Below are 15,192 nucleotides of genomic sequence, written 5' to 3' on the forward strand. Positions count from 1 at the left end.
TAGGCTATCCAATTGATAAAGCCATGATTGTTAATAACGCCACATAATTGATAAAACCATAATCTTATCAGTGTATTACAGTGGAATTTTTTTTTTCATAAATCAATGACCACATTTATGTGGGTATGTTTTTAGACTCTGTTCTGTTCCAAGGGTCATTTTATATATCATTTGCCTCTCCAAGTGACAAATGATGATAAAATTAGGAACTGGTGACTAGGCAATAGTTAAATCTGGGCGCTGCAAGGAAAATATAAAGCCAAAGACATAGTTGTAAACTTGTTTATTTCTCCTTCTGCTCTAATCAGTCATTAAATGCTTCTGTGGCACTGTAGGATCAGCAGTGGACTATGAACCAAAAGGTCAGTAGTTCAAGCCCACCAACTGCTCCACAGAAATCCTACACAGGGTTGCTATGAATCAGAAGTAATTCAACAGCATTTAACAACAGTAACAAGAAAATTCATACTATTATTTCCATCTCATACTACTTCACTTATTGCCTAAGTTTTATCTGTCACCTGGTATTTGTTTTTATTTTTGTTGTCTTCTATACTGTAACCAGAATAATCATTTCTAGTTTTCAGTCTTTCTAATTGCTTTATTTCCTAGAAAGTCTGACTCAGCTTCTGAATATGAAAAGCAGGGTCGATGTTGTTGTTGTTAAGTACCATCAAGTTGGTTCTGACCATAGCAACCCGTATAGAGTTTCTAAGGACCGGCTAGTGAGCTTGAACCTCCAACCTTGCAGTTCACATCAACTTTGCAGTCCAGTATATCAATTCACAATGCCGCAATACTCCAGCAGGGTTGATAGTAGTTGCTAAGAATTTAAGGTTTAGTTTTACAGATCTGTGCCTTTGCCCTTGTGCTTCCTCTTGAGGAATTTTCTATTCACCCTCTGACAAGCTTTTACTCATTCTTAAAGTCCCATTTCAAATTATAAAATGTGCGTAAAGCTGTTCCTCATTCCTTTCTGACAGAAGTTAATCATTCATTTCTATTTACTGGGTGAAAACAGATATTATTTCTACTGTATCATATCCATCTTCATATCCCGAATATGTGGAATGATTAGGTACTTAATAAATATTGGTTGAATTGAATCAAATTGATGAATTTAGGTCTTCACCTAACATTACTCATTACCTCCCTTCCCCTCAAATATAAATAAATAAATAATGACAGATGGATTAGAGTAAAATGTAAATGTTTAAATGTTTAACATTAAAGCTTAGGCATATTTGGAGAAGATGAAATATGAATATTAAGCTTCACAATTTATAAAGCAAAGAAATCATAAAAGAATGTATATATTTATAATTAAAATGTATTATAAAACATTATAAAGCTTCACAAATATGAAAACACACTAAACCATTACATACCCATCGCCTAGCTAAAACAATTAACAGGATTTTACAACAATTGCTTCATCTATAATTTTTTTCCACATTTTTTTCTTCAGTGGAGAATCTTAAAGCAACTTAAAGATGTCATATCATTTCATTTCCATGTATTTCTGTAAAATACATATATTTTTTACATAATTGCAAGGTCATTATCATGCATGACAAACATGTTTTCTGTTCCATTTAATATGTAGTCTATAATAAAATTTATTATATGTCTTATCTATGTTGTTGATAAGTGCTGTCAAGTTGGTTCTATTCATAGCGACCCTGTGTAGGGTTTCCAAGGAGCAGTTGGTGAGTTTGAACCGCCGACCTTGTGGTTCAAATTGACCTTGCAATGCAGCATATTAACACATACACCACTTACCAAGATTCAAATAAACTTCACTCATTGCTTTTTCCAGATGTCTCTAAGTCTCTTATTCTGTCTGTAGTTCATTGCCTTTTTTTCCTTCATGTTAGTGAATTTTTGCAAGCACTGGATTAATAGTCATGAAGAATATTCCACTTCTTGTTCTCTTTGTGGTCAAATTCAAACCCCATGTGACCTGTGCAGCAGGCAGTGTCTTCCTCCCTTGGTTGTGAGTATATGTGGTAAATAAATTATTGTCTATCTCCTCTCCAGTCCTGGATATTTTATATTTGGCTATTCTCATAGCTCTAGAACGGGAGTCTTTCACTTAACATGGGGTAAAGACTGGGTGATTAAAAAGTTTATTTTGACATAATCCATTATTTAAAATCCTTTTCCTTTCTGTGACAACATATCTCAGTCTAATCCTGTATACATCTATCTCCATACCTAGAATCACTCATTTCTCCAAGATGCTCTGTTTGCCTAGTTATTACTATTAATTGGTTGACATTAATTCATTATTACTATTAATTGGTTGACATTAATTCAAGGATTTTTAAATAGCCAAACCTAGAAAATATATACTTGAGAACACAAGTCAAAAAAATCAAGAGCTTGTACTGATATTTTCAATTTACATGTAATCAATTTTTGCAGCATGAAAGTACATTTTTAAGTTTTTTTTTACATTGTGTTTATTTTCCTGTACATTTAACTTGTGGCTACTAAAAAGTGTATTATGATATGCACTATGTATTTTTCTCTAATACCTTTTAAATATATGTACATATGGAGTCCTAGTGCAGCACTGTAGGATAAGAACTGTACTGCTAACTGAAAGGTCTGCAGTTCAAACCCACCAGCCACTCCTCAGAAATCCTATACATCATAGCTATGAGTCAGAACCAACTCGATGGCACTTAACCACAACAGCATGTGTACGTGTATTTTAATATGCATAAATGGCTCAAAAATTGTATCACTGTAATGAACAACTATGCTATATATTTGAAGTTATTATAAATAAAACATAATGCAAATAAATAATAATTTATATCTAGTTAGAAATGTGTAGTAAAAACACTAAATTCTAAATGCACAAGAAATAATTCTTATCTTATTACTAGTGGATAGAGTCAATCTCTCAGTCATACAAGAAGGAAAAATAAAGATATTTTCTGACATAAAATGACTCTTGAAATTAAGTTTCTATATACTCTTTATAAAAGAGTTTCTTGAAAATTTCCTCTAGTATAAAAATAAAATAAACTTAGGAACCAGAAAGACTTAGGACTCAGAAAATAGAGGATTGCATAAAAGAGAACAATAGAGAGAATTCCCCAAATGGCTGACACTGACCCACAGAGCAAGCAGCTCAGGCTGAGAGGAGCTTCAGGACTTCAAGTAGGAAGAGAGCTGCAACAAAGAGAATTTTTGAGACATTGGAATAATTTAAAGTTGTAATGAAAACACAATATACAAGACATAAAGAAGGACAATTAGAAAAACTATAAACGCTGAAGAAAGGACACTCTAAAAGAAAGGAAACATAATCACAAAATAGTTTTTTGCTTGACAGTGAACTTTCCTCAAACTGAGAGTAATTTAATGTACATTGATTCTTGTTTTAGCATCAATGTGTGAATAAACAATGGAATATTTAATTGTAGTTATGGTACATAATGTACATATTAGCAGTACTGAGTGTATAAAATACAGATAGCTGATTTTAGAAGGTGAATGGGATGAGAGGGAGTGGAGACAGAGAAAGGAAAAGTATTAAAATCTATTAATGTCTAGCACCTACAGTCAACATGATGTCAAAAGATGCTAATCATGAAATAATAAAAAAATGAAGACTTTGGTGTGCTATTTAAATATACAAAGTGAATTTATATTCCTGAGAATAATGGAGGCACAAACTATTAAAAAGAGTGGTCTTGGGAATCGGGATTAAGGCTCAGGAGTATAGGATGAGGCAAATACTTTAAAATTCTTTTGTAAAATGTCTTATATTAATGGACATATTTAATCTGGATTAATAGATGTAGATGTATACTATAAATATTTACACTAGTAATACTGGATGATGGCAGAGTTACTACTTCAAAAATCTGCCTCACAGTATAAAGCTGGGAAAATTCTTCCAGGATGACAGTTGAAGGTTAAATTATTGAAAGTAGTGAGGAATGGATGGTCAGTACGGATGTCAGAATATAGAGATCCCATCTGCTAATAATTGGTTTGTCTAAAAATAAGTATGTTGTTGTGGTTAAGTGCCATCGAGTTGGTTGCGACTCACAGTAACACTGTAGAGGGTTTTCAAGGGACAGGTTTGTGGTTATCAGTCCAATGTTTATTTTACAACACTCCCAAAATAAGTATAAATGACATAAATGAAGCAGAAATGCTATTCAAAGGTAGGAAACTTTCCATAACTGATCAACTCTGAATCCAAAGAATTAAATGACCTATTCTTTATAAGAAACACATTTAAAAAAAAAATAATTACACTTATTAATATCGAGAGAGCTGAATGAAATTTAAAAAAAGAAAAGAAAAAGACAGTATATCAAACATCTAAAGGCTTCCTACTTTATTTGACCTATGGAAATAAAGATATTTGGATTATCCCTAGGACTTGTCTTTCTCTATATTTGATTTCATGGTTAATGTCTTAACGTTTTTATAGGGTTGGGAATGAAACAGTAGTGATACAAGAATCCGAGATGAAACCAAATTATTGTTTCCGTATAAAAAAGGGCAAGAAGATACTCTCAGAAAGTCAACGATTCAGGAATTACTCCACCAAGAAAAGCTGCATTCTTAAACAAGTGCTTGAAATGACGTGCATCAGAATTAAAAGTCAGGGTTTGCATTCATTGCCTAATTCAAACCAGATTCAATCAATCCATACTTTGTTGCATGAAGGTGATCTTGTGTTTCTAGACTTTTCTAGCTGTCTACCAATAGCAAATACATTTTCCCTACAAAACAATAATATGTTATTAATCCTTAATATAATTCTACATGTTTTGATATGATGTATTAAGTACATGACTAAAAATAATCAGAATGAAGCATGAAGACACATAAGCACATTTTAATAAGAGGACATGGTGATCAGGTCTACCGTGATTCTCAAATTCTAGAAAAGTATAGAGAGGATGAGGAAGAGCAATATTTGAAGAAACAACTAGAAAAAATAAAAATGCAAAAGACATTAAGTCGTGGAATTAGGACTGGACTGCGAACCCCAGGTCAGAAGTTCTAATGCTCCTTGAAAACCTTATACAGGTTCGCTATGAGTTGGAGCCAACTCAACGACACTTAGCAACAAGAACAACAGAAATCCAGTGGCTTTGTACCATAAACACTGGACTGTGAAACCCAAGGTTAGTGATTTGAGCCCATCAGTCACTCTGAAGGAGAAAGATGAAGTTTTTTTTTGCTTCTGGAAAGATGAACAGTCTTGGAAACAGTATACAGGGTAGTTGTGAGTGGGAACTGACACAACAGAACTTAGCAACAAACCTTAAGCAAAATAGAAAAAAACGTACCTAGTCAAAACAGCAAAACTGAAGAAAAGCAAATTAGAAAGGAAAATGTGAGGAAGGTCCAAAAAAGATGCACAATCTATAAAGAAACACTAAGCCTATCTGGTAAATGAAGAAACAACAGCAACAACAAGACAGTGGAAAGTATATAAAAAATGAGTTTCTCAAAGTTGCTGATAGAAAATAATTGCGAACCTAGAAGTTTATATCCAAAAAGTTGATTCTATGAAAATGAGGGTGAAAAAATGCTTTCAGAAATTCTAAAACTGTAATGATTAATCACAAGCAAATTTAAAATAAATCAAATATACTTTCTGAATAAGCCAAAATTGATCCTTGGTGAAAACTTAAAGTTGAAAAAATAAATAAAAATCACTAATTCTCACTCCTAATATGGCACTGTAGGAGTCCTGATGTGACATTATGGGTTAGTACACCAGACTGCAAAACCGTTTGAAATGCAAGGTTGGCAGTTCAAGCTCACCAGCTGCTCCTCGGAAACCCTATATAGGGTCACTATGGGTCGGAACTGACTTGACGGCACTTCACAACAACATGGCACTGTAGGATCAGCACTAGACTAGGAACTACAGGTCAGCAGTTCAAACCCATCAACTGCTACCTGGAAACCCTGTGCAGAGTTGCTATGAGTCAGAACTAACTTGATGATACTTAACAACGAGGGTAAATTTGGATGCTAATGGAATATTAAATATATGAAATAACAATCATGATACTAGTAATGTTTCATGCTGTTAAAATATGTAAGTAATTTAAATTCCAGAAGACATAACTATTATTAAAATAAAATTAGGCCTTCATTCATTGAAAGCAAGTCTATTTCAAGTTTAGGTTTATGCCTGATGTATAACCCTTCATCACCTCCTCTTCTGGTTGAAGTTTGCCCCCATAATCCCTGAATTCTGTGGAAAGCTCTCCTGACCTCTCAATCACATCTAGGATAACTCTCTTTCGCAGGGGGAAAGCCCATTGCTATGTTGTTGTTGTTATGTGCCATGGAGTCGGTTCCGACTCATAGTGACCCTATACAGGGTTTCCGAGGCTGTAAATCTTTACGGGAGCAGACAGCCTCAGATTTCTTGGAAGAGCTGGTAGTTTCGAACTACTGACCCTGAGGTTTGCAGCCTGATTCACAACCACTATGCTACCAGAGCTCCTCCATTGCTATGTAGTTAGTTCCAAATCATAATAACTGCATAGGACAAAGTAGAACTGCCTTATAGAGATTCCACGGCTGTGAATTTTTATGAAGCAGGATTCCTCATCTTTCAAGCATCCAGTAGTTTGAATCTTTTAGTTAGCAGTTCAGCACTTAACCCACTCTCCCAAGAGTAAAAGTAACCGCAAATTCTGCAAATTTACAGTGTTGGCAGATGAGCAATGTCTTCATATATCTTTAAAAATTCAGTCAAGTTTCTACAGGTGTTTTCTGCATGATTTGTTTTCTGCCTGTAAAGTATATGTAATTAATTCTAAATTACATACCTCATTTTATTGTGCTTTCTTTGACTGTGCTTCTGCGATATTATGCTTTTTACAAATTGAACATTTGTGATAACCCTGAGTCAAGCAAGTATATCGGCATACAACATTTCAAACTTTCATTATGCCATTGCACACTTAATAGACAACAGTGTAGTGTAAACAACTTGTATATGCAATGGGACACCAAACAAATTTATGTGACTCACTTTAATACAACATTTGCTTTATCGTGGTGTTCTACAACTGAACCTGTACTATCTCTGAGGTATTACTGCAGCATAAATGGCTTAAATACATTTTAAAACCTAATAATAATCCTTATTACTGAAAAAAAAAAAAACCCTCTATTTTTCAAATTGTTGCTACTGTTAAGAGCTGTTGAGTCAATTCTGACTCATAGCAACCCTGCATAGGATTTCTGAGGATGTAAATCTTTGAGGGAGCAGAAAGCCTCATCTTTCTTCTGATGAGTGGCTGGTGGGTTCAAACCATAGACCTTTTGGTTCACAGTCCATTGCTTATCCTACAGAACCACTTCGCTCCCATTTTTCAAACACAACCACCAAGAGACAGAAAATCATGAAAACAATAAGGTAAAATAAGAATAACATGTGAAATAAATTGGTTGAGGTAAAAAACAGATCTGACACAAACATTGTCATTGTTGTTAAGTGTGGCAGAGTAGGTGCTGACACATGGCGACCATGCATAGGGTTTCTGAGGAATGGTTGGTGAACTTGAAGCACCGATCTTGTGGTTCAAACCGACTTTGCAGTCCAGCGCACACAGTGCCACACCAGAACTCCAATATAAACATTAGTATAGACTAAAAAAAAAACACTTAGCAGAAGGAAAAATATTCGTAGATATGATTATAAATTTAAATCCATTTAAATAGAATTTATGAGAAGTATACTGTAGCGTAGTGGCTACAAATTGGGCTGTGAACTACCAGCTGTTCTGTGGGAGAAAGATGAGGCTTTCTGCTCCTGTAAAGAGTTGCAGCCTCGAAAACCCTGTACAGGGTCGCTAAGAGTTGGAACCAACTCCATGGCACATAACAACAACAACAACATACATAAAGCAAGGGTTCCTTGTATAGCAATGATTAAGTGCTGGGCTGGTAACCAACAGATAGGTGATATGAATCCATCCTGTGGCTCAAAGGGAGAAAGGCCTGGAAATTAGCTCTTGTCTATACCTTAGGAAACTCCCTAGGGCAGGGCTAGTCTGTCACATGAGGTTTAGATCAGTTGAAATCAACTCAGTGGAACTTGATAACAACAGATATAAAAAAGAATTCATAAGAAAGCTTAAAAGAAAAAAGAAAACAAAATCAGGAAATATAAAACAGATTTAGGCAATGAAAAGAAAGAGACTTGGAAATATTTTTCATCCAAATAAAATATGTGATAAAAAATGAGCATTAAAGGGATTTTAAAAACCATATAACAAAAACCAAGGCAAATGTTTCATGAAGATGTTGTTCTTGTTGTTACATGCCACCAAGTTAGCTCCTAATCATAGAGACCCTATGAACAACAGAACAAAACACTGTTTGATCCTACACCATCCTAACAAATGTTATTACTCTTTAGCACATTATTATTGTCACAATGTGAATCCATTTCATTGTAGGTCTTCCTCTGTTTTCATTGACCCTCAAGTTTACCAAGCATGATGTCATTCTCCAGGGACTGTTGTTGTTGTTAAGTGCCATCGAGTCGGTTCCGACCCATAGCGACCCTGAACAGGGTTTCCGAGGCTGTAAATCTTTATGGGAGCAGAAAGCCTCATCTTTCTCCCGCAGAGCAGCTGGTAGTTTCGAACTGCTGACCTTGCAGTTCACAGCCCGATTCGTAACCACTATGCTACCAGAGCTCCAGGGACTAGACCCTCCTTAAAGTATAAGAGACAAAGTCTTGCCATCCTTGCTTCTAAATTAACATTCTGGCTGTACTTCTTCCAACACAGATTTGTTTGTTATTCTCACAGTACATGGTATATTTAATATTCTTTTCCAACACCATAACTCAAATGCATCAATTCTTCTACAGTCTTCCTTAGTCATTATCCAACTTTCACATGTGTATAAGGCAATTGAAAATACCATGACTTGGGTCTAGCACTGCTTAGTCCCCAAACTGACATCTTTGTCTTGAACGCTTCAAAGAGGTCTTGTGCAGCAGATTTGCCTAATGCAATGTTCCATTTGATTTCTTAGTTGCTGCTTTCATGAATGTTGATTATAGATCCAAGTAAACTGAAGTCTTTAACAATTTCAAATTTTTCTCCATTAACGTAATGCTATTTATTGACCCAGTTGTGAGGGTTTTTGCCTTCTTCACGTTGAGGGACAAATTGAACAAAGTGATGCAGCAGTGGAGGTGCTCACTCATCTATGCCAAGAAATTTGGAAGATGCACATATATGTACCCATTCCAAAGAAAGGCAACATAATGGAATGTGGAAATCATTGAAAAATATCATGCAAGTAAAATTTTTCTGAAGATTAAAAAATGGCTGCAACTGCACAGAAAACTGCCAGAAATTCAAACCAGATTCAGAATAGAATGTGTTTTTGTTGTTAAGTCCCATCGAGTCAATTCTGATTGATAGCAAACCTGTATAAAGTTTCCAAGGAGTGAATGGTGGCTACCAGTCCAGTGCTTATCATATAGCACCACACCTGGACTCCAGAACAGAACATAGAACGAGGGGTTCTCGTTGTTGATGTCAGATGGGTCTTGGCTGAAAGAAGAGTATACTAGAACTATGTTTACTTCTGGGGTTTATTTTTGTTGTTGTTGTTGTTTGTTTTTTGACTATGCAAAGGCTTTTGACTGTATAGATCATGACAAATATTGTGAAGAATGGGTATTCCAGAAAAATTATTTGGGCTTTTGAGGAATCTGCATATAGACCAAGACATTGTCATTTGAACAGAACACGGTGATACTGAATGATTTAAAATTAGGAAATGTGTGTTCCAGGGTTGTATATTTTCATCGTATTTATTCAGTCTGTATGTTGAGCACATTTGAGAAGCTTGAGATTATGATGAAGAATGTGGCAACAGGATTTGAGGAAGACTCATTAGCAATATGCAACATGCATATCATACAGCCTTGCTTGCTGGAAAAGAAGAGAACTTTCAGTACTTAATGATGAAGACCACAGACCACAGCTTTCATTATGGATTGCACCTCAGTGTAAAGAAAACAAAAATCAAATCCTCACAACGGTGAAGCTATAAATCATATAACAGTGCTGAATTACTCAAAGAAAAATATGAATACAAAAAACTTGACTGCAATCTAAAATAAGTTATTGAGAGATTTTTAAATGCTTTTCATTATTTTGAGGAAAAATAAAGTAACATAAAGAAAGATGTGGTGTAGTGGCCCAGAATGCTAACAGTGTACTAGCATCAGCTGGAGTTTTCCAAATGTACAGATGTTTGACTCCACCTCTGGGCATTTGGTTTCAGTTGGTTTGGAGTGGGTCTCAGACACTGTTGCTACATAAAATGGTGTTTCAATGTGTGGTTAGTGCTGTGCATTAATGATTCAGAAGTAGAGCATCTGAAAGTTATATTTAATAAAGTAACTATCATAAGTATATATTAAAATCTAATCCTACAAAGAATGCCCTTTTAAAGAATACCCATATATTACCTATAAAGTGTCACAAACTAGTGTAGTGGTTACGAATCAGGCTGCGAACCTTAGGGACAGCAGTTCGAAACTACTAGCTCTTCTGCAGGAGAAAGATGAGGCTTTCTACTCCTGCAAAGATTTACAGCCTCGGAAACCCTGTACAGGGTCGCTGTGAGTCAGAACCGACTCCATGGCACATAAGAACAACAACAACAATGTTAAAATGGAATCATTTATATTATCTAATAAACAACAACAACAAGAAAAATTACAATGAAGTCAATTCCAAATCATGGAGAGCCCCTGTACTTCAGAGTAAAAATGAGCTTCATAGAGTTTTCAGTGGTTGTAATCTTACAGAAGTAAATTGCCAGGTTCTATGAAGAAAAACGTGGCATCAGGATTGGAGGAAGACTCATTAACAACCTGCGATATGCAGATGATACAACCTTGATCGCTGAAAGTGAAGAGGACTTGAAACATTTACTTATGAAGATTAAAGAGCACAGCCTTCGATATGGATTGCATCTCAATGTCAAGAAAACAAAAATCCTCACCACTGGACCAATAAACAACATTCTTATCAGTGGAGAAAGGATTGAAGTTGTCAAGGACTTCATTCTTCTTGGATCAACTATCAACACTCGCGGAAGTAGCAGTCAAGAGATCAGACGACGTATTGCACTGGGTAAATCTGCTGCACAGGAACTTTTTAAAGTATTGAAGAGCAGAGATGTCAGCTTGAGGACTAGGGTGCGCCTGACCCAGGCCATTGTGTTTTCAATAGCCTCATATGGATGCGAAAGCTGGACAGTGAATAAAGAGGATCGTAGAAGAATTGATGCCTTTGAGTTGTGGTGTTGGAGGAGAATACTGAGGGTGCCATGGACTGCCAAAAGAACCAATAGATCTGTTTTGGAAGAAGTGCAGCCAGAGTGCTCCTTGGAGGCCAGGATGGCTAAGCTTCGTCTCTCCTACTTTGGACATGTAGTCTGGAGGAAACAATCGTTGGAGAAGGATGTCATGCTGGGTAGGGTGGAGGGTCAGAGAAAAAGAGGAAGACCTCCAACGAGATGGATCGGCCAGATGGCATCATTGATGGACTCGGGGGTGGCAGCGGTGGTGAGGTTGGCCCAGGATCGAGCATTGTTTCGTTCTGCTGTGCATGGGGTCGCTATGAGTCGGTTCTGACTCGATGGCACCTGACAACAACAACAACAACATTGTCATTGCTGGCTGGGTGGATTCAAACTGCCAATCTTTTTATTAGCAATCGAGCTCAAACCACTTGTGCTATCCAAGGACCCTATATTCTTTAATAACATTATGATGACATTATAAATGAAACATGTTCTAACAACCCTTGATTTAAAAAAAATGAATTGAGATATAGACTGAATGATTAAGAGAGGAAGAGTAGGATATATATATATATATATATCTGACAAGTATATAAAAGTTTGAAAGAGGATAAATACATGAGTATTTACCCTTCCTGCAAACACAATTATGAGTGTGGTGGAACATACAGAAGGAATAATGATGAAAACTTCCAAGATTTTATCAAACAGCTGAAGACAATGAGTTGATGGACCTGAGGGCTCAGAACCATAGTTTCAGAGGATACCATGGTCAGTTAGCATAACATAGTCCATAAAGACAATGTTCTACATCATACTTTGGTGAATAGCATCTGGGATCTTGAAAACTCATGAGCGGCCTCTAAGGTGCAGCTGTTTGTTTCTCCATGTGTGGAAGAAAGAAGAGTGATAATAATTGAAGAGGCCTGAATTCAATTAGTCTAATAGACTAATATGACTCTGAGACCAGAAGTAACAGATGGTGCCCAGAAGCAATAGATGATGTCCATACCACTATTAACTGCTCTGAAAGGGATCATGTTGGAGGATTTGAATACAGTGGGAGAATATGTGGAAAAAATCTTAAAATCATTTAATAATGATAATAAAAAGACTGTGTATACTGGTCAGAAAGAGACTACGGCCTTTACTATCTTTCTGATCTGGAAAGGAACTCATCCTTGTAGCCCAATTTTCAGACAAGTAGATAAGTTTATGGTGCTGTTGTTAAATGCCCTCAAATTGGTTCCGATTCATAGGAAACCAGTGTAGGGTTTCTGAAGAAAGACTGGTGAGCTTGAGCTGCCAACCTTGCAGTTCAAACCGAACGCATGCAGTCCAACAAATTAACTTGCAGCACCACACTAGGAGTCCAGATAAGTTTATAGTGAGGGGGCAACAGCATTAGCAAGGTATGCTCAACATAGAATGGTCAATAATTCAAAATCAAAAGGGAAACATTTTCCAAAGGACAAAGTTGAGAAGCAATAAGACGGTGGGTGGAATGCAAATAGGAAGTGGGATAACTATGGTTGCATGGTGGTGGTAGTTATGTGCAGTGGAGTCAGTTGTGACTCATAGTCACCCTCTATAGGGTTTCTGAGGCTATAAATCTTTAGAGGAGCAGAAAGCCTCATCTTTTTTCCATAGAACAGCTGGTAGCTTGGAACTGCTGACTTTTAGGTTAGCAGCCAAAGTCATAACCACTACAATACCGGAGCTCCTTTTGGTACATGGAGGGGATTCTAATTAATCATTGAGATGAAACAAAGGTATGATTTATTGAATGGGAAGCTGATGATCAGATATGTAAACTTTCATTCAATTCACCATAAAAAGTTTTTTAAAAATCCAAACTATAAATCATATTTAGATAAGAGAATAATAAATTAGAATTAAGTTATTACATATTACAATTATAATGGTTGTTGTTGTTAAGTGCCATTGAGTCTGTTCCAACTCATAGCAACCCTGTGTAGGGTTTCTAAGGAATGGCTGGTGGGTTTTTAACCACTGACCCTGTGGTACATATAAAATATATATCCCAAGTTTTCTTCAGAGATTATGCAGTGATTAAGAACCCAACTTCCAAGTTGATTTGAACTCACTGCTAATCCACCAGTGAAAGATGCATCAGTCTACTTCCATAAAGGTTACAACCTTAGGAATCATAGGGGTAGTTTTACTCTGTTCTATAGAGTATCTGGTGTCAAAATCAACTGGACTACAGTGCTTTGTGTTTGTTGTTTTTCAGTTAGTTTATTACTGAACTAAGCAGACAATGTGAGAAAGGAATTAAAGCAGCTGCTTTGTGATTCAGTCACACCGTTTCTTGGTGGGAGGAACTGAAGGAATAAAACACAGGTGACCTTTTTAATATCCTGTTTTCAAATAGATTTCTGAGTAAACATACTAATGATATTTGTTAACTGAAAAATATATGATCCACAAGATTCCTTTAAGAAAATATCACAGTTTCAGGTTTATTGTCAGTAACTGTATAAGTTCATTCCAACTCATAACAATGTAATGCATGGCAGAACAAAATGTTCAGATTGGACCACTGTGATCCACAGGGCTGACTTTTGGAAGTAGAACTCCAAGCCTTTCTTCTAGTCTATCTTACTCTGGAAGCTCCGCTGAAATCTGTTCAGCATCATGGTAACATATAAGCCTCCATTGAAAGATGGACAGTAGTGGCACATGAGGCATATTGGCCAATAATTGAATGGGGCCTCCTAGGTTTAAAGGAAGGAATCCAGAGAGATAGTGTACCAAGAAGAAATGGTTGACATTCATCCATTTCTAGATGTAGTATAAGATCAAGAGCTAATGGTAATGAAGGAAGACATCCAAGGTACATTGAAGACATTGACAAAGAATGAGACTTTACAAATTGAGGAATACAAATCAAAATCTTTCAATAAATTGATGCAATACTGAAAGTACTCAGTCATCTATGTCAAGAAATTTGGAAGACAGCTACCTGGCCCACTGATTAGAAGAAATCCATATTTATGCCCATTTCAAATACAGGTGACACACTGTAATACAGAAGTCATTGAACAATATCATTGATATCATACGCAAGTAAAATTTTGCTGAGGATGATTTTAAAAATGAGTGTAGCTATATATCGACGGGAAATTGCGAGAGGTTCAAGGCACGTTTAGAAAATGTGGAATGAGAGGTATCATTGCTGGTGTCAGATGGATCTTGGCTAAAAGCAGAGTATACCAAAAATATGTTTAGTTGTGCTTTTTGAACTATACAAAGGCTGTGTGGATCGTGACAAGCTATGTATAACATTATGAAAAATAGGTATTCCAGAACATTTCATTGTGCTCTTGAGGAACCTACACATAGACCAAGAGGCAGTTGTTCAAATAGAAGAAGTGGGTACTGAGTGGTGTAGAATCAAAAAGGTATACTCCAGGGTTGTAGTTTTAGACACTGGATTATATGATGAAGAATGTCGCATAAATATTGGAGAAAGACTCATTAACAATCTGCTATATGCAGATGATGCACCCTTACTTGCTGAACCAAAGAGGACTTAAAATATGTACTAACGAAGATCAAAGACTATGGCCTTCAGTGTGGCTTGCACCTCAATGTAAAGGACAGCAAAATTCTCACAATTGGATCCATAAGTAATAGTATGATAAACAGAGACATAATTGAAGTTGTCAAAGACTACATTTTTCTTAGATCCACTATCAACACTCATGGAATCAGCAGTCAAGAAAGCAAATGATGCATTGCATTAGACCAATCTGCTGCTCAAGGCCTCTTTAAAGTGTTAGTTTTTAAAAGCAAAGACGTTAGTTTGAGGACTAA

The sequence above is a fragment of the Chrysochloris asiatica genome, unplaced genomic scaffold (genome assembly GCF_000296735.1).
Source record: "Chrysochloris asiatica unplaced genomic scaffold, ChrAsi1.0 scaffold00024, whole genome shotgun sequence".
Classification (NCBI taxonomy): Eukaryota; Metazoa; Chordata; class Mammalia; order Afrosoricida; family Chrysochloridae; genus Chrysochloris; species Chrysochloris asiatica.